The 26,360-nt window shown below is 44.8% G+C and overlaps 2 long non-coding RNA genes across 6 annotated transcripts in view; one reads left to right on the forward strand and one right to left on the reverse strand.

Moving 5' to 3' along the window:
- The window catches only part of LOC309529745, a 54,394-nt gene extending 31,995 nt beyond the window's left edge, over nucleotides 1-22,399 (reverse strand). For 3 of the 5 annotated variants that reach the window (XR_014218403.1, XR_014218404.1, XR_014218405.1), the window contains exons 1-2: nucleotides 22,296-22,399; nucleotides 20,029-20,098 (exon numbers count right to left, since the gene is read on the reverse strand). This is a non-coding gene — a long non-coding RNA (uncharacterized lncRNA). Of the gene's footprint in view, nucleotides 1-20,028; nucleotides 20,102-21,142; nucleotides 21,382-22,295 lie in introns of those variants that run through there. The other 2 variants (XR_014218406.1, XR_014218407.1) reach the window with 2 other exon arrangements.
- Nucleotides 1-22,399, forward strand: part of LOC309529787 — a 37,193-nt gene extending 14,794 nt beyond the window's left edge. The window contains exons 3-4 of the long non-coding RNA XR_014218458.1: nucleotides 528-698; nucleotides 22,326-22,399. This is a non-coding gene — a long non-coding RNA (uncharacterized lncRNA). The remainder of the gene's footprint in view (nucleotides 1-527; nucleotides 699-22,325) is intronic.
- Nucleotides 22,400-26,360: the final 3,961 nt, after the last annotated feature.

Consider the following 26,360-nt stretch of genomic DNA (forward strand, 5'->3'; position numbering starts at 1 on the left):
GCCACACTCTTGCCGAGAGAGAGAGAGAGAGAGAGAGAGAGAGAGAGAAAATGTGTGTGTGTGTGTGTGAGAGAGAGAGAGAGAGAGAGAGAGAGAGAGAGGGGTGATCAGTATTATCAGAGCTGATCCTTGAATGCAGCAGCTTATACACAGTCCACTGCTTCTCAAGAGGAACTCTGAATTGGGGCCAGTGGTTTGGTCTGTGCCCCCACCCTGCCCCCTCTTCCTTTTTTTCCTTCGTTTTTTTTTTGTAGACTTATGTTTTGCAACATGCTGTGAATTCTGGCCTATTGATTAATGGGTCTTTCAACAAAAAGCAACCTTAATCTTTCCTTAATTGCCTTAATGGCTGTACAGCCTCGCTTTTATTCTTTCTTCCCACAATGTTGTTGCAAATGCTTTTGTGTCTTAACTTGGTGCCCAAACTAAGAACTTAGAAGAGACTGGCTCCTGTCTATTTCTCTCTGTGCGTGTCTCTTTCTGTGTCCTTCAAATTCCCATTCCCAAATGCCTTTTCATTTCCTTAGCTGATGGATGGCCCCTTGCTCGATGGCAGATTTTCCAAACTCCGCATAAATAAGCCAACACTTAACACAGCAAACAGTACGTCATGAAGAAAGGGCTCCTTTCTGATTGTTTTCAGTTCTACAGTCTGGATTCAGAGATCACGCAGGCAACTCCATAGGCACATGCTATATGTAAGTATTTTGTCACTCAGACATCAATAACGTTCAAATCCACACTGAGAATTTCCATTACGGCTATAATCATTCTCCTGCTAAAGACTGCATATGATTTGTGCATTTGAAGGCCAATCTCAGACATAAATACTGTAGATTTCGAACAAATTCTAAGAATTTACCCATTCCATGGTACTATTCAATAATATCCAACAACATCAGAGTAGACCCCTTGAACTCAATGCACCAAAGTCCATTGGTTTCAATGGATTTGCTTTGAGTCCAATTAACATTGGATACCCCACACGGACTATTAATATGTGCCTGCCCCATGCCTGTAATAGACATACCTTCCAACATTCCTCGGATGAAAATAGGGACATTTCTTATTCCCTGCCAACTGATCTTCCTTGGCCCCCACATTTTTATGCCCCCCCCGGGTATTTCCACCACCACTACCTCAATGGGGCACACACACCCTCCAGGCAGAAGTCAGGCAGGCACCCCAGTGCTGGCAGGGGTCTCTCCCAACCCCACCTTGCAGTGCCAGGGACTGAACCTGGGACCACTGAGCTATAGCCCCTCCCCATTGATTTCAATGGTTCTGCACTGATTATGACTAGGTTTTTCTTCAACCCAGTGTATAATTAATGATGATGATGATATTATTAATAATAATAATAATAATAATAATAATAATAATTATACCCCGCCCACTCTGGGCAGCTTTCAACAAAATATTAAAATAGAGTAGTCCATCAAACATTAAAAGCTTCCCTAAACAGGGCTGCCTTCAGATGTCTTCTAAAAGTGTGGTAGTTGTTGTTCTCTTTGACATCTAGTGGGAGGGCATTCCACAGGGTGGGTGCCACTACCAAGAAGGCCTTCTGCCTGGTTCCCTGTAACTTGGCATATCGCAATGAGGGAACTGCCAGAAGGCCCTCGGCACTGGACCTCAGTGTCAGGGCTGAACGAAAGGGGTGGAGATGCTCCTTCAGGTATACTGGGCCGAGGCCGTTTAGGGGTTTAAAGGTCAGCACCAACACTTTGAATTGTGCTCGGAAAGGTACTGGGAGCCAATGTAGGTCTTTCAAGACCGGTGTTATGTGGTCTTGGCAGTCGCTCCCAGTCACCAGTCTAGCTGCCGCATTCTGGATTAGTTGTAGTTTCCGGGTCACCTTCAAAGGTAGCCCCACATAGAGCGCGTTGCAGTAGTCCAAGTGAGAGATAACCATAGCATGCACCACTCTGGCGAGACAGTCCGTAGGCAGACAGGGTCTCAGCCTGCGTACCAGATGGAGCTGGTAAACAGCTGCCCTGGACACAGAATTGACCTGAACTTCACTCTTCTCTTTTCCAGGCTAAGCATACCTGGTTCCTCCAGCTTTCCTCTCATGGGACTTTCCCCCCACCGACCACCTTCATTGTACTCCTCTGAAACTGTTCCAGTTTGTCCAGATCAAGGAACCTTTTTTGACCTGATGGGCCAGATCGCTATCTGTCCTCACCCCCCATAGGCTGGTGCTGACAGGTGGGCTGGACAACCCTCTTGTCAATCACCAGGCATCGTTATGTCAGATGACTGACAGGCGGTTTGTCCCACCCAGGTGTCCCTTGCGCAGCACTTCCCAAGGACTCAATAGCCAGTTGGCTGCCAGGTACTTGGGAACGATAGCGCATGGGGTTTTGCCGGCCCTTTGCTTGGCAAAGCTGCTCTCTGCATGGATCGACTCTGTGATTTAGTGTCTCTCCCTGCATCACACATGACATCACATAAGACATCAGGTATAGGGTAGGTGGGTGTGGTTTGGGGGAAAGGCCAAATTGGGATCTGTGTCAGGCCAGAGGTTCCCCACCCGCAGTTTACAAGCTTTGCACAGAAGAATTCAAACTGCAAGATCCAGAATTGGACACTGTACTTCAGATGATATATCGCTAGTGCAGAACAAAGTTCCATTAATTCTGCGTCTATTGATGCAGCCTAAAATTTTGCCCATCCTTTTTGGAGTCATACCACACGACTGACTCGTGTTCTGATCACCTACAATCCCATAGCACAAGGTGGTCCAATGCAACCCTCAAGGCATTTTGGGCAGCCCTTGGCAACATCTGAGGGGCCCCTCTCCACAGGCCTCAAACTGCTTTCCTAAAGCTGGGTAAGCAAGATGCTAGATTCTTCCCACCTCCTCCCCTAAGTCTAGTTAGCACCTTCCCAGCTTTGGAAAGGCTCCTGACAGAGCCAGAGGCAAAGTGGATGGAACAATGAATGTTAATTTTACCTTTGTATAGTAGGCTGGGGTCTGGAAAGTCAGGGGGCAGCCTGGGGACCAAACAGAGTGCCAAATGAGGAGGAGTTTTCCCACCCTGAACCTATGACTAAGCTGCATTCATTTCACTGAAAAACACTTACGACACAGGATCTGATGCATCCATTCAATGCAGCAGAGATGACCAATGTCTCACTGTGCATTGGTGTACACTGTACACTGTACATACTATTTACCAGATTGCCTAAGAACATTACTAACCAGTAAACTTTACCTGTAAACAAGGCACGGCCTTGTTTGGCAACTGCATCTGACACACCTTCAGGTGCCAAATGAAAACATACCTCTGCCTTTGCAGGAGTCTGATGGCATTGATGGGACTCTCTGTCAAAGTTTTATGACAGTCCAGAGTTAGAGATGATAACTTCATTTGTTATATTTTACCTGCTTTCATTGCTTATTTGAGTGTGATGGCACCATTTTATTTTTCTACGCTGTAATCTGCCCTGTTTTAGCAATCTGAGTAATGAATAAAACAATAAAATTAATTTGCTGGCATGTACTACATTTCAAAATCTTGGCTATTTTTGTTAAGAGCAGGGAATGGCGAATATGCCTGTTTCTAATTTTTCCTGTCTTGAATTCAGTTCTCAACATTTCCGCAGCAATTTGTGAATTTTGGTTAAAATGCAAATACAAATTTATAAACATTTTCGTGCACATTCCCCCAAATGAACACACTTTTCATGCAGGCACACATTTTTGGAAAGCAATTTCCCCTTACTATGATGCATTTTGTACGTTATTTTCACTAACCTATGCATTTATTTGCACACTTTACCCTAGTATGGGCATGTTTGCACACCTTATTTGGCTGGAGAACTGAACTGCAAATCTATTAAAAGTGCAATTTTTGAAGGGTGGCCTCTTTTTTATTTCCATATTGTTCAGAAAGTTTTAATTAAATGCGAACTGAACAGAAATTTCTACCCCATCAATAGTTACGAGTAGAATGAGTAAGAAAAACCATGTAGATTTGTTAGATTATGGCTGATGGCAGTGGTGGGGGTGGGGAGATCACTAATAAATTGATGGGAGATAGATAGATGATAGATAGATAGATAGATAGATAGATAGATAGATAGATAGATAGATGATAGATAGATAGATAGATAGATAGATAGATAGATAGATAGATAGATATAGAGGGTAGACAGACAGACAGACAGATGAATGTAGCATTATTCATGTGTTTAGTTGCTATAATTCTAGTGGTCAGTCCTACAGAAAACCTGGGCTCAGTAGGGCTATCTGAAGACAATATTTCTAGTGCAGGAGGTTTTTTTAATCATTGGTGGAAATTGTTAAGCCTAGGGAATTAATTGGATATTGATTACAAATGATGGTTTCTTCTTTCCTGTACAAGTCCACGAATTATCTCCAGGAGGGTTCACACATTTATAGCACAATTTTGTTTTATTTTTATTAAAGATTTTCTTGGTTTACAAAAGTATGTGCAATCTCTCTCTCTCTTTTTCAAGTAACATTTTTTACAGATCAGTTTCATTTGTTGAGACATTAGGAAGAAAAGGGGGAAAGAGGTGGAGGGGGAAAAGGTGAGTGGGGGTGGGGTGGCGATAGTTCTATTTTACTTAATATATGTGGGGTTTTGTGTCAGCGTTGCTTGTGCAGGTTCTGTGCTATTCACTTGTGTTCCTTTGGTGGTGAAAGAGGTTGAGGTTGGCCTAGGGTGTGGTTGTTTGTTTGTGATTGGCTGTGGTGATCTTTGTTTTCATGTGTGAGTGGGGTTTTGGATCAGGTTAGCCATATTGATTTGTATGTTGTTGGTGGATTTTTGTCATTGTCTTGTTGGGCTGTGTATGTCATAAAGGGGAGCTATACCGGGGTGAAGGTGTCTTCTTCCGTTTGTCCCTGTGTTCGTTTCAGTTTATTGGTTAATTTTTCTAGTAAGGCTGTTTCCCATACTATTTGGTACCATTGGTCCATGCTTACTCCTGACAGGTCTCTCCAGTGTCTGGTTATGATGTGTCTGGCTGCTAAAAATAGGTGGGTTATGAGTTCTTTGTGGTGTAAGTGGGCATTATTGTCTTGGAAGATGTTTAGTAGGGCCAATTCTGGGGTGATTTCTAATACTTGCTTAGTTATTTTACATATTTCTCGTATGGCTGTTGTCCAGAATTGTTGAATTTTGGGGCACTCCCACCACATGTGGAGGTATGTGCCTGTGGAGGTGCACCCTCTCCAGCATTTTGGTGAGGTTCCTGGTCGCATTAGCGCTAGTTTTCTTGGTGTTAGGTACCACCTGTAGGTAAGTTTCAGAGTGAGTTCTTTTCTTTTTGTTGATATGGATTTAAAGGGGGGTTTAGACCACATTCTGGTCCATTGAGTGGGGTTAATCTCATAGCCTATGTCACCCTCCCATTTTTTTTTTATTGCATCTAGGGGGTTCGTGGGATTTTGGAGTAGTATTTTGTATATTGCGGATACCATCCCTTTACCGTGTCCCTTTGTTGTTAGGAGAAGGTTTTCGAAGATTGTCAGGGGCCTAGTTGCTGCTGATTTTACTGCTGGATTGTTTAAGATGACATGTAATTGGTGTTGTGCTAACTAGGGCATTTGGGTGTCTTCTAGTTTGTCCTGTATTTCTTGTGTTGACAAAGTTTGTTATTTTTATAGAATATTAGACGATATAAGCCTTTGGTTTGCCAGGTTTTTATCTGGAGGTTTTGTGCTGCATGGTGGAATAATGGGTGGTACGCCAGGGGATGGGGTTGGGGATAGTTTGCCTATTTCTGTTTTCCATGCTTTGAGCATGGTCTGTGTGTACCTGTTAAGTGTTGTGGGAATTTTCCTTAGTTTGGGAGGAGTGGGTATGCTGTGGTGCAGGTATTTTCAATTGTGTCCCTCTCTAGGTGTATCCATTGTTTTGTCTCATCTTCTAGTATATATGGGATTATATGGCATATTTGGTTGGCAATGTAATATGCTTCTATGTTGGGGATTCCCCATCCTCCTTCTGAGGTGGGGAGGTGCAGGTATTTGGGGCTTATTCTTGGCTTTTTATGTGAAAAGAAAAAAAGAGTGTACTTTTCTCTGCCATCTGCGGAGTTGGATTGGGGGAATCCAGATTGGGAGCGTTTGGAATAGGTAGGTTAATTTTGGGAGGGTGATCATTTTGATCATGGCTATTTTGCCTGAAGGAGTGGAATTCATGTTGTTCCATCTCTTTAGGTCTTTGTTAATTTGTTGTCACAGGGGCTTGTAGTTGTGGAGGTAAAATTTATTGAGGTTTCTGGTTATTTGTACCCCTAGGTATCTGAACTCGGTGTGGCAAAGTTTTATTTTGGTGACATTAGTGAGTTCTTTTTGGGTGTGAGGAGGGGTGTTGAAGCACATAGCTTCTGACTTTGCAAAGTTTACCTGTGGGCCCGACTTTGTGTTGTTTAACGAACCAATGGGGTTGCGCTGACCTAGCGAGTGGTGGGTGGGGGACTAGTGGGATTAGGATTAGATTTGGGTTAAAGAGTTGGGGGTAAATTATAAAGAGTATCCTATATGTAGTCATATGGATGTTTTAGGGGTATTTTGGGCCTTCTGGTGTTTAGCCGGTTGGTCCTAAGTCTCAGCTGGTGTGGAGGGCCTTGTTCAGGGGCAGGCCGTCCTCCCTGTCATTTGCGATAGGGGATGGTCAGTGAGACGGTGTTAAGCGTCTTTGTGACACCAGTGTTGGGTATGTTGGTAGCCATGTGTTGTGTTCTGTTGGTTGTTACAATGAGGCAGAAGGGGAAGCCCCATCGGTACTTGATCCTTGCTTGTTGGAGATGCTGGGTGCATGGGCGTAGGCTTTCCCTCCGATTTAGGGTGTCCTGAGATAAATCCTGTAAAGCCAATATTGGGTTGTCTCCGTATCGAAGGTTGGTTGAGTTTCTGAAGTTGTTCCATGCCTCTTTTTTCTTTTTGTAGGGTGTGAAGCACACAATTATTATTACAATGATGTCTCTTGGGGGGGGGCATATGTTTTAGGGTTCTGTGAGCCCTCCCCAGGTCGTCTACCTTGAGTGCCAGGTTTCGGATAGTATTTTTCAACCAGCGAACAATTAGGTTTGCTGGGCTTTTCTCTTCCACTTTTTCAGGAAAGTTGTAGAAGTGGATGTTGCAGCAACTACTGCGATCTTCGGGGTCTGCTTGTTTGATTTTCATTTCTGTGTTTTCCGTTTCTATTCTTTCCAGGTGGGTTTCTAGTTCAGCCAACTAATGATTAAAAAAGGATGTGTACAAAAAATGGAAAAGGGGGGAAACCACCAAAGAGGAATTCAAACAAATAGCCAGCACATGTAGGCACGAAGTCAGAAAAGCTAAAGCACAGAATAAGCTCAGGCTTGTTAGAGAAGTTAAAAGCAACAAAAAAGGCTTTTATGGGTATGTCCGTAGCAAAAGGAAGAACAAAGAAACAGTGGGGTCACTCAGAGGAGAAGATGGTGAAATGCAAACAGGGGACACAGAAAGGGCTGAACTCCTCAATGCCTTCTTTGCCTCATTCTCCGATAAAGAAAACAATGCCCGACCTGAAGAATTTGGAGCAAATGATTCAGCAGAGGAAACACAGCCCAGAATAACTAAGGAGATAGTACAAGAATACTTGGCTAGTTTAGATGTATTCAAGTCTCCAGGGCCAGATGAACTGCATCCAAGAGTATTAAAGGAACTGGCAGATGTGATCTCAGAACCACTGGCAGAGAATTCCTGGAGAACAGGCGAAGTCCCGGCAGACTGGAGGAGGGCAAATGTTGTCCCTATTTTCAAAAAGGGGGAAAGAGAGGACCCAAATAATTATCGCCCAGTCAGTCTGACATCAATACCAGGGAAGATTCTGGAGCAGATCATTAAGCAAACAGTCTGTGAGCACCTGGAAAGGAATGCTGTGATCACCAATAGTCAGCATGGATTTCTGAAAAATAAGTCATGTCAGACTAACCTGATCTCGTTTTTTGACAGAATTACAAGCCTGGTAGATGAAGGAAACGCAGTGGATGTAGCCTACTGTAATGAATATAGGGGTTGCTCGTGCGTAAGTTGCCGCCACTCCTGGCTATGTTGCCTTGTTAAACCTTTTCTGTCTGGACAGCCCTTCACTTCGCGGCTGCCTCAGTCGCTAGCAGAATCTGTCAGTGGGCGTTTCTTAAACCTTTTCCAGCATAAAAGCTGTTTGACGCCAAGTCTCCTCCTACTCTCCCTGCGCGGAAGTCTTCTGCGCAGGGAGGGTGTGGGTAGCAGAGGACCCGTGCTCTCCCCGCTGGTGTCCAGCGAAGAGTCCTGGAGCCCTCTCGCCGATTCCCCCATCTGCCCCCCTTTATCCCTAGTGTTGCGCTGATTTCCTTCCCCCACTGAGCTACCTCTCTCCCTGCTGGGTCCCTCTCCAGCATCACTTGAGAGCCTTCCCTCCGCCTCTGGCTCCGATGTCAGTTCCCTGACATCCACCTCCCCCCCAGGACCCCCTCCACCCCCGGCCCGACCTGTTGACCCAACTTCGTCCCTTTCTTCGGCCGACGATGCGGGGAACCCCCGGAAGGAGCTGTCGCCATCCTCTGAGGATTCAAAACCCGCTTCCCACCTGCTCTGATCCCTTCCCGCGGGGTGGGCCTCCCAGTCTGATTCTTCTTCCTCCGAAGCCTCTCCTCCCTCCTCTTCGGAGGCAGAAAACCCCACAAAATCCTCTTCATCGTCTGTGGTTCCAAATTGCTCCTCCCAGAATCTCGCTAGTGGTTTGGGTTTATCTGGGAACAGGTGGTGGAATTCCTCCACACGATACCCGTCATTGATTGCCTCCGCGGGAACCCACGTGTTTTCCGACCCGGGTTCTCCCTCCCAAGCTACCAAGTACTCCACCTGGCATCCTCGCCACCTTGAATCGAGTATTTCCGTGGGCAGGTTGTGGTGTTCCCTCTCTTCTATCTGCGGGTGCGTGGTGACTTCTCCCTCTCGCCCTGGGAATTCCCGCCCCTCCCTGTACGGTGAGAGTAGGGACCTATGGAACACCGGGTGTATCTTCATGCTGTCCGGCAATTTGAGCTTGAATGCCACGGGGTTCACCTGCTCTGTTACCTCAAACGGTCCCAGCCGCCTTGGCTGCAACTTCTTGCACCCCCCCCTAAAGGGTAACCCTTGGGTTGACAACCACACCCGGTCTCCCACCCGTATGATCTCCCCTTCCCTACGGTGCTTGTCTGCCTGCCTCTTGTAAATTTCCTTGGCCCGTTCCAAGTTCATTTTAAGTTGCTGGTGCAGGGCTTCCATTTCCTCCACAAACTGCTCTGCCGCTGGTACGCTCCACCCTTCCTCCCCACTCCCCAGGAAGGCCCTAGGGTGACACCCATAATTGGCCAAGAACGGGCTCATTCCCGTGGACACATGTTCAGCGTTATTGTACACAAATTCAGCCAGCGCTAGTTTCTCTACCCAATCGTTCTGCCTCTTGCTGACGTAGCAGCGTAGGTATTGCTGGAGTATACTGTTCGCCCTTTCTGCCTCCCTGTTGGTTTCCGGATGTCTCGCCGTCGAGAAGCTCACCTCTACCTGCAGCAAGCTCATGAGCTTCCTCCAAAACCGGGAAGTAAATTGTTTCCCGCGATCCAAAATTACCCTCGAGGGAGCCCCATGCAACCTGAAGATGTGATCCACAAACAACTTGGCTGTCTCCTCAGCAGTCACCGCATGTGAGCAAGCTATGAAGTGGCACATCTTTGTCAGTAGATCGACTACTACCATGACCGATGTCTTCCCCCGGGACTTGGGCAAATCGGTCATAAAATCAATGGACACCACCTCCCAGGGTTTTCCCGGCGTGGGTAAGGGTTCCAGTAATCCTGCGGGGGCAGCCCGCTCCCCCTTTGCCCTTTGGCAGCGGTCACACCCCCGTACATATTCCCGTACATCCTCCCTCACCCTGGGCCACCAGAACTGCCTGGTGACGAGCATCATGGTTTTGTGCTGTCCAAAGTGCCCAGCCGTGGGGTTGTCGTGGAGTTGTTTGAGTACCTTCCCCCTCAGGGTCTCCCCCGGTACATACAGCACCCCCTTATAGTACAGCACCCCTTCCTTTTTCTCAAACCACCCTTGTTTTTCTCTTCCGTCTCGGAGTTCCCGGACTTTAGTTTGTGTGAACACATCGTTTCTAGTAAGCCCGGCCAGTTCTCGTTTTCCCACCAAGGTCCCCCCCACACACACCCATCGGTCCTCGGGGATCACGTGTCGTATCTCCGGCGGTCCCTCTCCTTCCATGTACTCCGGCTTCCGGGAGAGAGCATCTGCTCTTACGTTTTCCTCTCCTGGCACGTATCGGATTTCAAAGGAAAACTTGGAGAACTCCTGTGCCCATCGAATCTGTCTCTGGTTGAGTACTCATGCGTTCCTCCAGTATTCCAAGTTCTTGTGATCTGTACAAACCTGGATCTTGTGCTGTGTCCCTATTAGCAGATGTCGCCATCGACAAAACGCCGCATAGATCGCAAGCAGTTCGCGGTCATACACAGTATAGTTTTGCTCCGACTTGCTCAGCTTTCTCGAGAAAAAGGCACACGGTTTCCATTCCTGCTTGCTCCTCCCTGGCTGCAAAAGAACCACCCCAATGGCTCTGTCGGACGCGTCGGTCTCTAGCCTCATGGGTTTCTCCAGATCCACATGCAGGAGCTGCTCTTCCGAAGCGAACGCCTTCTTCAGTCTTTCAAAGGATTGCTGGGCCCCCTCTGTCCAGACGAACTTCCTTTTGCTACTGAGACAATCTGTGATGGGCGCTGTCAAGTGGGCAAAGTTCTTGATGAACTTCCTGTAGAAGTTGCTGAACCCTAGGAACCTCTGCACGTCCTTCCGGGTTTTGGGGGCCTTCCATTCCAGCACTGCCTGCACCTTGCTTGGGTCCATCGCTAGGCCTTTGTCTGACAACTTGTACCCCAGAAACTCAACTTCTCTGGCGTGAAACTGACATTTTTCCAGCTTGACCCACAAATGGTGCTTCCGCAGTCTCTTTAGCACTTCCCTGACGTCTCTGACATGTTGCTCCTCATTGTCCGAATAGATTAAGACGTCGTCCAAGAAGGCTATGCAGTTCTTGTACAGCAGGGACCCCAACACGTGGTGCATGAAAGCTTGAAAACAGGCGGAGCCCGACTGTAATCCAAAAGGCATAACTAGGTACTCAAAGGCCCCCAGGGGTGTGAACATTGTGGTCTTCCATTCGTCCCCCTCCCTCATCCTAATCAAGTTGTATGCTCCCCTGAGGTCCAGCTTGGTAAAAAAATTCCCCTGCCTCACCTGTGTTAAAATGTCGTCAATTCTGGGCATTGGGAAGGTCACGGGTTCCGACACCAAATTGACGGCCCTAAAGTCCACAACGAGCCTGGGTTGATTTGTGTCTTTTTTGTCCACAAAGAACACTGGACTGCCACCCACCGCCTTTGATTCTCTTATGAAACCTCTTTTCAGGTTCTTGTCAATAAATTCCCGCAACTCCTTCATCTCCCTGTCCGACGTGGCATACAGTTTACCCACCGGCAGCTGCGCCCCTGGGAGCAAGTTGATTTGGCAGTCAAAGGGTCTATGGGGGGGTAGTCTATCCGCCTCCTTCTCGCTGAAGACCTCCTGCAGGTCAGCATATTGTGGTGGCACCTCCCCTCTCGGCTCCACAGCTATCCCAGCCACCCTGGCCATGGTCATTCTTGGGGTTTCCCCCCCTAGACAGTGTTCCAAGCAGTAAGCGGACCCAAAGGTGACCGTTCTCTGATGCCATGCCACCACTGGATCATGTTGTGCTAGCCAGCTCATCCCTAATATTATTGGGGGTCCTGCCAGTGAGGCTACGTGAAAGGCAATATCTTTGTGTGCCTGGAAACCCTCATCCTCATTGGTGGGGTCTGGTGTGTCACTTCCCCTCCCAGAAGCTCCCTGCCATCAATGGTGGTCACTTGCAAGGGAAAATCCAGGGGCAGCAGGTGGAGCTGGTGCTCTAGTGCGAAGTCCTTGCTGAAGAAATTGTAGGAACTGCCTGAATCCAACAGCCCCTTCACCTTGACTGGGTGCCTATTCGGGAGCTCTAGCACCACCTCTATGGCTATAGCCGCCCTGGGAGGGTCTGGTTGGGGCACTTCTATTGGTTGCTGGCCTGGCTGCTGTGCCCGCTGAGTGGCAGCCAAGCGTTGGCGTTTCCCTGCTCCTGCCCCTTTTCCACCTCCTCCTCACCTCCTGCAGCTCCCACCATCCCTTGCTAGGCCTTTCTTTGAGGGCAGACCCTGGCAAAATGTCCTGGCCGCTGGCAGAGGAAACACTTCTTGGTGGTTTTCCAATCCTTTCCCTCCCTCTTGCGACCTTCACTGGAGTTTGAAAGCTCCCCCCGCGCGTGCCATCTATTTCCATTGGCTCCGCCGGCGGGGAGGGCTTCCTGTCTTACACCAATCGCAAGCACAGCCTTGGTCAGCTGATCCATCGACTGCGGGCGGGGCGCGCGGGAAAACTCGTCCTTCACCGTTGGGGACAACCCCTCCTCGAACAACATCTGAATGGGTTCAGAGTCCAATTCCCACCCGAGCCGGTGGACTAACATTGCAAAGCGTGACCAGTAGTCTCTAACTGACTGGTTCCCCTGTTTACAGCCCATCAGTTCCTGCCGAGTCACACTTTGCTGTACATCACTGGAATACATCGCATCCATCCCCTGGAAGAATTTCCTCAGGTCTTTCAAGGCGGCATTCTGCGTTGCCATTAGGGGCCTGATCCATTCCCTGGCCCCATCCTGCAGATGTCCCACAATATAGGCCACCCTCTCCGCATCGTCCGCAAAATCCTTATGCTGCAGTTCCAAAGTGTACTCTATTTCCGTTCGGAACGCGTTGTAGTCTTGGGGCCTCCCCCCAAACTTGTGTACTAGTCCCGGCACTTTCCTTGCTACAGGGGTGGGTCTGACCTGTGCATCGTGAGCCCGCCTTTCTTCCAGCCGCGCCGTCAGAAGAGCCACATGCTGTTCCAAATCTCGGTTCCTCTCCACCAGATTTTGCACTCCAGCTGCTCCCTCCGTAGCGCCGGCTTCTCCGGTCTGGCTCATGATGCTGCCTGCCTGTCACTGCGCACAAGCAACGTCAAAGACTGACGGATTGCTGTCATGAATATAGGGGTTGCTCGTGCGTAAGTTGCCGCCACTCCTGGCTATGTTGCCTTGTTAAACCTTTTCTGTCTGGACAGCCCTTCACTTCGTGGCTGCCTCAGTCGCTAGCAGAATCCGTCAGTGGGCGTTTCTTAAACCTTTTCCAGCATAAAAGCTGTTTGACGCCAAGTCTCCTACTCTCCCTGCGTGGAAGTCTTCTGCGCAGGGAGGGTGTGGGTAGCGGAGGACCCGTGCTCTCCCCGCTGGTGTCCGGCGAAGAGTCCTGGAGCCCTCTCGGTGATTCCCCCATCTGCCCCCCTTTATCCCTGGTGTTGCGCTGATTTCCTTCCTCTGCTGAGCTACCTCTCTGCCTGCTGGGTCCCTCTCCAGCATCACTTGGGAGCCTTCCCTCCGCCTCTGGCTCCAATGTCAGTTCCCTGACACCTACCTTAATTTCAGCAAGGCATTTGACAAGGTGCCCCATGATATTCTTGTAAAGAAGCTGGTAAAATGCGGTCTTGACTATGCTACCACTCAGTGGATTTGTAACTGGCTGACTGACCGAACCCAAAGGGTGCTCATCAATGGTTCCTCTTCATCCTGGAAAAGAGTGACTAGTGGGGTGCCACAGGGTTCTGTCTTGGGCCCGGTCTTATTCAACATCTTTATCAACGACTTGGATGATGGACTCAAGGGCATCCTGATCAAATTTGCAGATGACACCAAACTGGGAGGGGTGGCTAACACCCAAGAGGACAAGATCACACTTCAAAACGACCTTGACAGATTAGAGAACTGGGCCAAAGCAAACAAGATGAACTTTAACAGGGAGAAATTTAAAGTATTGCACTCGGGCAAAAAAAATGAGAGGCACAAATACAAGATGGGGGACACCTGGCTTGAGAGCAGTACATGTGAAAAGGATCTAGGAGTCTTGGTTGACCACAAACTTGACATGAGCCAACAGTGTGACGCGGCAGCTAAAAAAGCCAATGCAATTCTGGGCTGCATCAATAGGAGTATAGCATCTAGATCAAGGGAAGTAATAGTGCCACTGTATTCTGCTCTGGTCAGACCTCACCTGGAGTACTGTGTCCAGTTCTGGGCACCACAGTTCAAAAAGGACACTGACAAACTGGAACGTGTCCAGAGGGCAACCAAAATGGCCTGGAAACAATGCCTTATGAGGAACGGCTAAGGGAGCTGGGCATGTTTAGCCTGGAGAAGAGGAGGTTAAGGGGTGATATGATAGCCATGTTCAAATATATAAAAGGATGTCATATAGAGGAGGGAGAAAGGTTGTTTTCTGTTGCTCCAGAGAAGCGGACATGGAGCAATGGATCCAAACTACAAGAAAGAAGATTCCACCTAAACATTAGGAAGAACTTCCTGACAGTAAGAGCTGTTCGACAGTGGAATTTGCTGCCAAGGAGTGTGGTGGAGTCTCCTACTTTGGAGGTCTTTAAGCAGAGGCTTGACAACCATATGTCAGGAGTGCTCTGATGGTGTTTCCTGCTTGGCAGGGGGTTGGACTCGATGGCCCTTGTGGTCTCTTCCAACTCTATGGTTCTATGATTCTATGATTATTCACAAGTGTGTTTTTCTCTTGGTACTCCTCTATTATTCTTTCTTGTATTTGGTTCTTGTTTTCTAGAGTTTCCACTTTGGAGGTCAGGTCACTGAACGCTTTCAGTAGTTCTGTTAGTCTTGTTTTCACTTCCTTCAGTTCTTGTTTTGTTGCTGTTTCATTCTCATCTTGGTGGGTGGTGGTGGTGTTGTGTTCTCAGTGATGTTTGCCATCTCCCTGGTTGGTGTCAATGCAGTCTCACTGATGTTTTTGGTTTAAGGCCTGCTTGATGTCCTCTTGGGGAGGAGGGTGTTGTGATTTGGAGTGGTGGTGGTGGTGGTTCCTTGATGTTGCTGAGCTGCACAGGTGTTGTTGACTGGTGGCTTTTACAGAACATCTGGATTAGGCGGTCATTTGTGTCCCATCTGGGTTGTGTCTTGAGGGCTTCTCTGGGGTTCCCGCAGTCTCCTCAGTGGTGCGTACTCTCCTCTTCTTTCCCGTCAGCAGCAGCGATGGCAGCAGCAACAGTAAGGTTGGGGCTCCTTTTTCTTTCTCTCTTTCTCTTTTCCCCTTTCCTTCCCCCTCCTCGTGTTAGCTCTGCGGTCCTCCTGGCCCTGGAGCTCCTCTGGGTTGTTGGGTGAGTGGCCTTCCCGGCTCGATCAAAGTTGTTTGTGTGTGGGGTGTGTGTGTGTGTTTCGGCTCCTCTGATAAACACACTGGGCACCCCCGATTCCTCTCTGCTAGCGGCGCTGGCGGCAGCAGTCCTGGCAGCCCGGGAGCCAGCCAGCCAGAGCCGTTTAATTGGCTGGGTTCAGGAGCTGTTTTCTGCTGTGGCGGCCACCATGGTGCCTCACCTTTATGGCACAATTAAGGTATAATTCTGAAACTTCTGAATGGACTGTACTGCCATAAAGAGGAAGGGTGGTGTGTGACAAGAGATAGCATACATTTTTTGAATACTTACGGCAGCCTGGACCAACCTAGTGCCCTCTATGTGTATCTGCAGGCCACCTTGAAACTATTTGTGTTGTAGAGCAGCACTCTTTTTTAAAAAAATAAAACATTTTGGACTACAGCTCCCAACAGTCCCAATCAGCACCTATTGATAGGGGCTGATGGGAGTTGTAGTTCAAAGTGTATGGAAGCACCAGGTTGGCCAAGGCTGACTTATGGTGTCAATTACCTTTCTGTGTGATTATTTTCAAATACATCAAATATATTTGGTCCACATGCACACATAGACGTGCACAGACATAATGGTTTAATGCTGGAATGGGAAACCTGGATGTTAGCACGTCCAAGAGTCAGAAATAGTTGGGCTGCCAACAATGCCTGGAAGGCCACAAGTTCCTCAGTCCTGGCCTAATGGAACAGTATTTTTGGGCTGCATTTGGGTTTATGCTAGGGTTGCCATATTCCCAAAAGTGAAAAACATCTCCTCCCAAAAGTTTTTGGCCTTTTTTTAATTTTTATTTTTTTAAAAAAATTATCTCCTCCTTTGCCATATGTCTGGGTTTCCCCAGACATTTATTTCCTCCCAATTTGCTGAAAATCTGCCTAGATGCCATTTTCTGTCCGAATTCCCTGATGTGTCCAGGAAAACCCAGTCATATGGCAGTCCTTAGCTTATGCACATTTCCCTGGGAGTAGACACATGTTCTAATTCTAGAATTACACTGTTGTTTTTTCCACATATATAATCACTGCCTCCTCTCTCTCTGTTTTGTGATATATTTGGTGCTTGACGTCCCCATCCTTCTTGAAGCACCAGACTGGCTGTCAAAATGTAAGATTTATTAAGTCACAAGTTGTAAGATTGGTCACAAATTGTGAGAACCTAATTTATGGAACCCGAATACTCGCTGAGACACAGGTTGCTAAATTGCAACCCATAAACCCTGTTAGATCAAATCAAAGGCCTATCTAATCCAGCAGTCTATTCCCATGGTACTCTCCACACAGATGATTCCTAGCAGCTGTTATCACTTCCTATAGCACTGGAAGTAATATTTAGCCATCATGACTAGTAGCTATTGATCACTTTATGCTCCATGAACTTGTTTCCCCCCCTCCTATTATAGCCATAGGTGGTTATCGCTACATTTTATTGGTAGCAAATCCCATAGTTTTAACTACGGGCTGAGTTAAGAAGTACTTCCTTCTGCCTGTTCCGAATCTCTCACCATTCACTTTCTGTGGCTGAACCCAGGTTCCAGTGTTGTGAGAAATAAAGGTGGAAGGAAACACTTCTGTATATCCATTTCCTTCACACAGTACACAGATTTTTGCAGCTCTATCATGTCTTCCCCTTTGCCTGCCATTTTTGTAGACTGAAAACCCCCAAACCCAAAGAACCATCCTGTCTCTCTAACATCCTCATAGCCATGCAGGTCGCAACATGACTTTTCTACCACTCATCTTCCACACCTGTGAGCTAGAGTCACCAGGAATCCAATTTCATTTTATACTAGCTCAAGGTGGGTGTTGGCAGTGATAAAGCTGAGACCACTCATGTACCCAGAACGACAGATTGCATGCACCAATGTGATGCTGGTGAAAACAGCAACCTCCATATTCTCCCTCTCTATTCTGCCACACATCTGCATGACACAGCTTCACCATCATGTGAGTCTCCTCATCCACATTGGTTGGGCAGGGAAATAGACAAAGTAAGGCCATCAGATACTATGTGTTGACTACATGTTTGGGGCTGACGTCAACACGAAGGGGCCATTTTTAGCAGTAATGTTTAGGTCTAACTTAGGGATGGGGGAACTTATGACCACCAGATGTTATTGGACTGCAACGCCTGTTATCCCATGCTTCATGAGGCTGACGGGAGTTGGAGTCCAACAGCATATGAGGATCAACAGTTTCCCATTCCTGGTCTAACCTATGACATCTTTCACAGCTGCGGGGATGTTGAACAGATAGACGGATCCCTGTTGTGACTTCCCAGGTCAATAGGAAAGGGATCTTTTGAAGCTGGCATGTAAAAAAGCCAATAATTCTTAGGTGGGGCACGACACCAAAACAAAAAGACATCACAGTAATCTTGCTCACTATGAAAAAGCCTTGTTTACTTATGGAAAAGCAAATATATCTATTTTCTTTTTTCAAAGATTCAAGACCATGCCAGCATGCCATGACTAATGATCAGTGCATATGATTTTCATGGATCAAGGCCTAATAATCTATCCAGGGCCTTCAAATTAGGGACTTGAAATATAGTGTACATTGCAAAGTTTTTGTACATATTCTAAGCAATGACTTTAAATAAATAAATAAATACACACACACTGATTTGCAGAAATTTGTTTAAGCATAAAAACCTTTTTTTAAAAAAGGGGGGAGTATCTTGAATATTTATTTTGCTGGCCACAATATGCATCTTAAAACTACCCTTCCAAGTAAATTTGCTAATCAGGCTATTAAGGGAAAGAAGCATATCTTGAAATATTAAAATTGTGTCTGGCAATGACACATTTTTTGCTATTAAAACATGTATAATGACTCTTAGATTGAGCTTGCCAGATATGTTTAATACATAACTTAAATTGCTAATCCTCAGAATAGGAGCAGAAGAAATTCAGAACTGCAGAAGGCAGGAGAAAAAATGCAGCACAGCAGAATTTGTAAGAACATTTTCCAATTTTATTTACCTGGAAATTGGAAGTGCATTTTAGTTTTGCATGCTACAGTTCATACACTTTCTTCAGATTCGTGATCCACCTCTTTAATGAGAGTATTTTCCACACACACACAAATATATACATATATGCAAAGCGATGATAATTTAGCATTTTAAAAGTTTTTCCCAACCATTCAGTTATATACCCCAAACCAAATATCCACTGCAAATACACCCTCCTAGTGACTGCATGCATTGAATTAATTGTATACTTAGAAGAAGAAATCAGAAATGGGAACTTCTTTTCTATGCACACTTACTTGGAAGTAAGTGTCATAGACAAAGTGGTTTTTCCTTCTAGGACTGGTCTGTAAGTTTGATATATTTTCCCAAGGGAACATTTTTTTTTAATTGTTTCAGACTGAATTCCATCAATTGTAAAAAAGAAACCGTATAGTTTTTGAGCAAATAAATGTAATGTTTTTATGTTAACAACATTGACGGGGGGGGATGGGTGTCACTTTTAAAAACCCAGCCTAAAGTTTGTTAGGAAATAACAATTTATTAAGAATTATGATATTGTTAAAAGTCTAATACAATTATGTAAGAGTATTTGAAATGGCTACTTCTAGGCATTTCTAAAACACTACCTTGGTTGTGATCCTAAATTCAATGGAATTAATGGAATCTTACTTCCAGGTACATATTTTTTAAGAATGGGGTGTTTGTCGAAAATTATCCATTTTAGTTACACCAGGACATATTTCTAAAATTATATGGGGTGAGATTCTCTTAATCTGTAAATATTGTGTTGTCCATGGACATATGTCTACCCATTCAATGCCATTTTTTACATCTGCTTGAATAGAAATATTAAAATATAGGTAGCATCACAGGGCTGAGCTTATACTTGGAATTACATCTAAGCAGTAATAGCCTCTATTTATATATCAGCTAGGTGCATAACTGATAGCAAAATCTTCGACATTCTGATACATTTGGAAATATATTTTTCCTCCTTTTCTGGGTAAATTAATACTGGATAAAAAGCACATACCTCAAGCTAAAAAAATTTCTCTTTCTTTAATAAATATATATATATATTGTAATAAAAGTTCCTTTATTGCAAATTCTCTCTCTTCAGATTATGCTTTTTTTACAAGTTGCAAATACAGTGTACTGTATTGTGATACTTCCACTTGTAGTGTTCTTTACTGCAAACTTGTGATTAGTATTTGGTGTGTTACATTTTGGTGGTGTTAAGTCATTTATTTGACTGCAGTTGTTAGTAAAAGGTGCATCTCCATGTTGTTGTTGTTTTTTTTAATGAAACAAAATACAAACACAAAGCTATAATACATAACTGATATTTAATGCTTCTGAGCACTGCTGTAAATTTTAAAATAGAACAGATTGGTTAAATAGTTAAAGCATGAAAGAAAGTGCTAGCAATATGGACAGATATGAAATGTTAGTAACTCAATAAAGAGACTCACACCATTCTACGGGCATGTTTTCAAGTACACCAAATTATCATTTGGAGAGCTCACCTTTTGCTAAAAGGAGTGGAAAGCTGCATAAAACATGGGGCATCTGAAATATCTCTGAATGCAAATGCTAAATTGGTTTTAAACGGAAGTATGTTTTAACTCGGCTGCACCATTTCAAATAATTCTTTATGTAGCAAAACAGAATCCATTATTCACACATGAAAAAGAGAGTGTTAAGCCTACCTTTTAAAAAATTGACTGGTAGGGTTACAAGTCGCTGCCGCAGTTCTCTTATGCAAAGACATCAGCTTCTCTGCTTGTTTGTTGCCAAAAGGGAGGGGGGAAGGATGGGGAGGGGGAAAGAGAATAATTATTTTGTGTCTGAGCAAAAAGAAGAAGAAAAACCACTCTTTGATAACAGCAGATTCTCCTGTGCATTAGCAAGGCTGTTGTTCCCACTTCCCGAAGATTATCCACCTTTTTTTCCTAAGGCATCTTGCTCAAGAGAAATAAATGGGGAGAAAACCCAGGACAGATCAACTTGCAACCCCAAGTCAATGAAACACTTTTGACTGATGTCTGCTGAGCAGAATTAGACCCCCCAATCCAAGATAAATATTTCAATATTCTGCCCAAGACAGAATGAGAGACAATGAAGCATTTATCCAAAACAGACCTGGCTTCGAAACAGAGGCAGAATGCCTGAATCAGGAAGCCTTGCTATAGAAAAGTCTGCCTTTTAAAAGCTTCTAAAAATTGAATGAGAGAACGGGCAGATAGATCTGTGGACATTAGTGTTCCAAGCAGGCTATGCCACTGTCTCAAGACAGCCGTTTCTTTCTATCAAGGGCATTGCAGCATCACAATATGGGTGCAATTGCAGAAAAGTAGCCCATCAGCTTTAAACTGCACTCTCTTCTCAGGTACAAAACTGAACAATAGTTTAAAAATTGACCTCTGCAAAACAATTGTGTGCAAAAGGTCATTTATGAACACCACTGCTTCGCAAAATGATGAAATTAGATACTCTCTCAGTTCTGCATCCATGATGCGCTCCCCCTCTCTCTCTTTCTCTATCCAGAAATGAAACATGTAGCACAATCAATTCTCTGCATGTTTACAAAAAAAAAGCAAGTTCCACTGTATCCGTGGGGTTTACTTTGTGTTAAGTGTTTTTAGGATTACAGCCTAAAGCTCTCAAAATGTAATGATAATGACTTACTTGTCTTATTTGAAAATGAGCATTAAAATTAACTTTACAGCCTAATTGCACATTAAATATCACACTGACATCATCACATGCAAGTGATCTATAGCCTCAGAATCAAACACAACTCTGTGTTTCAATGAGACTTACTTTTAAAAAGCATGCTTTGAGACTTTGCTGTCAGTTCCTTCCATTTGGATGAGTTTAGGCACAGATTTTACTTTTATCTCCTGGGTATGGATCATATAGGCAGCATGAACATTACAGCAGCATTGCAGCTACAGAGTGTGATCACTTTCCTTTCGGAAATTAATTTTTAAAGAAAAATTCACTTGCTATGAGCCTTGTGGAGAAGAACAGAACCATTTAACAACCTTCCTCTTAACAAGCTGCAGTCTTCTGGGGTAAAACAAAACAAAACAAAGCCCCACAGGGAATAAATGTTAATAATCTGGGTTCATTTGCAGCAAGAACCATGGATTTTCAAAACAACTTTTAATGAGAGATAAGAGAGCAAAGGAAGTGTCGCCGTCAAAATCTGTGATAAAACCATGTGGGGGAAATGATAGATACTGACAGACAGACAGACAGACAGACAAATAGACTGAAAGACATATAGACACAAATAGACAGATAGATAACCCATCTGTGCAAATGGGTCTGTTTCCTAATTGTCTTCAACAACACTATTAATTATTTAAGCAACTATGTGATGCTTTTGCAGAGTTTCTACATGCCGGATAAATAATAGGCAGGTCTCTTCCCACAAGGCGCTTACAATCTAAATTAGGCTATGGGAAAGGCAACAGAGGTGGAAAAGAATGATGGATGGATGGATGGATGGATGGATGGATGGATGGATGGATGGATGTGTTCCTGAACAAATGCAGATGTGTTGCATTTGGAAACAAGGACAAACTTGCTTTATTCCCCAACAAGAATGTGAAAGTGGATGGCATGTAGACCACTATCTGCCAAGGTACAAGTGCCTATCTATATCTGTATCTGCTGTTTAAAACGCCTACTTATTTGGCTCATCTGTTTATTCTGTTGCTTGTTTTGTAAACCTCTTTGAGGCCCTTTATAGTGAAAAGGGGCCTACAGAAAAAAGAGGGAGCTATGTATAATATATATATAGACGTATAAATATAGAAATAAAGCCTTTCCCTATTTTTCTCTCTGCAGATGGATTCAGAAAAAGGTATCTTCCCATGTCAAGCAAGCAATATGCAAATAGGTCGGGGCCATCTTGACCCGCAGCTTACACCTGTACCAACAACAACGCTGGCGCAATTTCTCTTACCTTAATGAACTTACATCTTTAATTTCACAGCTTGGCCCCTTTTGCGCTTGGCCTGCTAAACAAAGACGCCGAACTGTTTCCAGTCCGTAGGCGCCACCCTCCCCTCCAAACAGCTGTGGAAACTTTAAACCATGACAAGGATTTTTGCCCCTTGTGAAACTGTCAAAAGCAATAAATATTTTTCTTTTCCCCCCCATCATTAGACACTCTTAAGAATGCCTCCTCCATTGTCCACTGTAATTCCCAGCGCTCACTGGGCAGAAGCTTTATTGTCTAAAACGAATCTTGAAGTGTGAACAATACCGTGGGGGGGGGGGGTTTGATGGTAGAAGGACCTACACTTTTTTCTCTCTCTCCCTCTCTCAATCTCTCTCTCTCTTTTTTCTGTAGAGGGTGTAACCGTTAGGAATGTGGTGCTTCTCCATAGACAGCTTTGCCAAAAGAGCACTTGTGTTTTTTAACACTGGTCTTTCAGAAAGACGCTCAAGTTAAAGCATTGTGCCCCACTGTAAATAGATGCACTCACTAGAATAGACCTTCTTCACTCCTAATTAGGGAAGTAACTCTAGAAAGACAGAATGTCACTTGCAAGACTGGAGTCTTTGTTGGGTTTGTGTGCGTCCCCACTATGTGAGGTAATTGGAGTTGTACCTTTTAGAAAGCTGCTAATTTCGCATAGGAAGTGCTAACAAGACCTTTGTGTAGCCTGTTTTCCTTCTTCTTTTTTAAGGAAGTTACAGACCTTGAGTACTGGGGGGGATTGGCTGGGCCAAGGCCCGGCGAAGGAAGCCGCAGTAATGAACCACTTCAGCTTGCAGTTAGGAAAAGGAGGCCTAATTTTCAGGCCTGAGAATACTGGGCTTGACAAAAGGTTCTGTTTAAGCTTATTATACGGGACATTCTTACGGCCTATACAGCTTCCCTTTGCAATGACCCTCTCAAAATAAGTGCATCAAGTTTGTGCAAATAGAAACATGCAACTTTCCAGGTTTACGGTATAGTTTTCTTTACAAAGCCATTTGTAATATAATGCAAGCTGCAATTAGCATGGACCTGGAGCAACAAGATCCAGCCAGAAAAGTTCCTTTAACAAAAGGCAGAGAACTGGAGGAATTAAGTAACAGTTAAATATTAGCTGGCCTGTCAAACCATATGCCACTATATATAACAAAATTAAATCATTTCACATCCTCAGATTAGGCAGGCGCTTTTAAGTTCACGATTTATTAATTCTGCCAATTTTAAATTATTCCAGCAGGGTGGGGGGCACCTGGTTTTAAAACAAACAAACACTCCACCTTGCATTCAGCTTTTATAGCTGTCGATGTCATCAAAATGCCGACTGGAACTACATGTAAAACATCCAGATGCAATGAAATGAATTTCATTGCAGGGATGAAAAATAGTTTCACCAAAGATTTTTTCCCCCTCCTCATGCTTGAAATATAGAAGTTATAAAAAGAACTAACTGCAAAGAATGAGAAAGTGACCTTTTCAGATCAGGGGCTAAAATGAAAAGTCTTCTGGTAAGAAAAGGGAGGGAAATTCCATTGCTCATAATAGCTTTTAATGCTTTTTTCCTACACACTGTCTATTCGATAATAATGGCAAGGTTAGGGTAAACAATGAAGACTATGTTTGCACATATTCCACTTTTGGCATTCTCCATATAAATTTTCTGAAACACTTAAGAGAATAAATACATAAACCTGTGACCTTCAAATGAGCTTTTTGATATTGTCGACACTTTGGATTATGAAAAAAAAGAGGTCACAAAATTGAGCCATTTTTGCATCGTAATGAATTCCATTCTGTTGGGTAAACAAAGCTAAATTTTAAAACAGGGGCCTGACATCTGTCTGGCTCAATATGCTTTCCTATTCTTCAGAGAGGGGAGGGAAAGTGAAATGTAAGTTCTTCATGCAGGTTGTAAATGATTATATATACATAAAAAATAACAATCCAGCAAACACACAAGGAGGACATCCAATTCAGTATTTTCCAGACAAAGGCAACCAGAAAATGTTCCATTTTATGGCTTTATTTTTCAAAAATAAAATAAAACAGCTTACAAACAACGGTCCTGCAATACAATAGAGGGGCCAATGCTACCATTATGGCGCTAACTCTTATTGACAAGAGCTATGAGGGCCTCCAAAAGTTACTCCTATTTCCGCCGTGCCTTTGTCCGTCTGTTGTCCTCTCTCAAAGGCTCAGTTTGGTATTGTTGCAAAAAAGAAGGGGGGGAAACCCCAACCACCACAAAAAAACCCTCTGCACCCACATTTATTTCCACCATCCCACCCCCCACCCCTCCCTTCTAATTCATACTCCGCATTGTGAAGTTTTGCCATTCAGGAATTGATTGGACAACAGCAAATGAGAATGGCCAAGTGATTAGTCTCCCGGCAGGGGCCAGGATTGTGGGTATAAACCTGGGGCTACGGCTTCAGTTCTATGTGGCATTCAGCTCGGCTTCCTCCTCCCCGTCCCTCTCTGGTTCCTGATCGCTCATGCATCCTTTGCTGCAGGTAGCACATTCCTTCATACCAGGAAACTGAATCCTTATAATTAGCCGGCACAGTAGTGTCCACTCCCTACTTGAAAGTCGAAGGGCTGGTGGCCCTGGAAGCAATCTCACTTTGGTATTTATGAGAGCGAGGCGGGTGGGGTAGCGCCGAATCCTCCCCAGCCTGCTTCTTAATACATTTTTTTAAGAAGATTGATTTGAGAGCAGTTGCAAGGGGGGAACGGACCCAAAAATATTTTCATACAGTTACCACGGCGTGGATTGCTGAGGTTATATTCAGCCAAGTCCTGCTTTAGAGTAGACTCGCTGAATAAAAAGAAACCATATTCACTAACATCAATGGGTCTACTCCAGGCTGGACTAGCATTGAATACCACCCATTGGTGTTGCGATTGAATTTAGCTGGGAACCCCTAAAACAGCCCAGTAAGGACGAAGTGTACTTAGTGACTGTGGAATGCTGACTGGCTGCAGAGAGAAGAAGAGGACCGTCTCTTTCCTTAGGAATCTACCTGGACCCTGAGATCATCTTCTGAGGCCCTTCTTCATGTGCCTCCTCCACGAAAGGTCCAGAGGGTAGCAACACAAGAATGGGCCTTCTCTGCAGTGGCTCCTCGTCTGTGGAATGCTCTCCCCAAGGAAGTTCACCTGGCGCCTTCATTATACACCATTGGGCACCAAGCAAAAACGTTCCTCTTTAACCAGAGGGTAGCAACACAAGAATGGGCCTTCTCTGCAGTGGCTCCCCGTCTGTGGAATGCTCTCCCCAAGGAAGTTCGCCTGGCGCCTTCATTATACACCTTTGGGCACCAAGCAAAAACGTTCCTCTTTAACCAGGCCTTGGGCTGATTGACATCCAATGCCCTTTGAAAATGTGTTGGGGGAGGGGGTTGTTTTTGTTTTTGTTTTGATTATGTATTTTGTGTCTTTATATTCTGATTTTATGTTGTAACCGCCCTGAGACCTGCGGGTATAGGGTTGTATACAAATAATAATAATAATAATAATAATAATAATAATAATAATACCAGGACAGAGAATGAATGGTACTTTTAAACAGTAAGCAACCCACACTGCGACACTGTGCTGCTGATCCACCATGTATTACATTTATTATATATTTTTTGCCTTGCCATTCCCCCAAGGAACTCTGGCTGGTGTAATGGTTCTTTTTCTCTCCCTTACAATCTTCGCAACAGCTGCCTGAGGTAGGCAAAGCTGAAAAACAACAACGAATAGACCAAAGCCGTCCAGTGAACTTCATGCCTTGAGTGGTGAGATTGACACAAACCTCCCTGATCCTACTCTGGGGCTGTAACCACTATACCATGTTGTGTTCTGTTTCTTAGTCACACCAGCGTATGATTAATTATTTGAAACTGGTTTTATTAAAAATACTTGTTCACCCATTGCACTCAACGTAAGTACAAGTTGTCTCCATGCATGTGCAAGTGTATAGTGTGAAAAAGTGTACTCCTGCTGATTTATATAGCTCAACTGGTTTGTACACTAACTGACTGCTCATTGAATCTAACG

Source organism: Podarcis vaucheri, assembly GCF_965113315.1.
Source record: "Podarcis vaucheri genome assembly, chromosome: 3".
In the NCBI taxonomy this organism is placed as follows: domain Eukaryota; kingdom Metazoa; phylum Chordata; class Lepidosauria; order Squamata; family Lacertidae; genus Podarcis; species Podarcis vaucheri.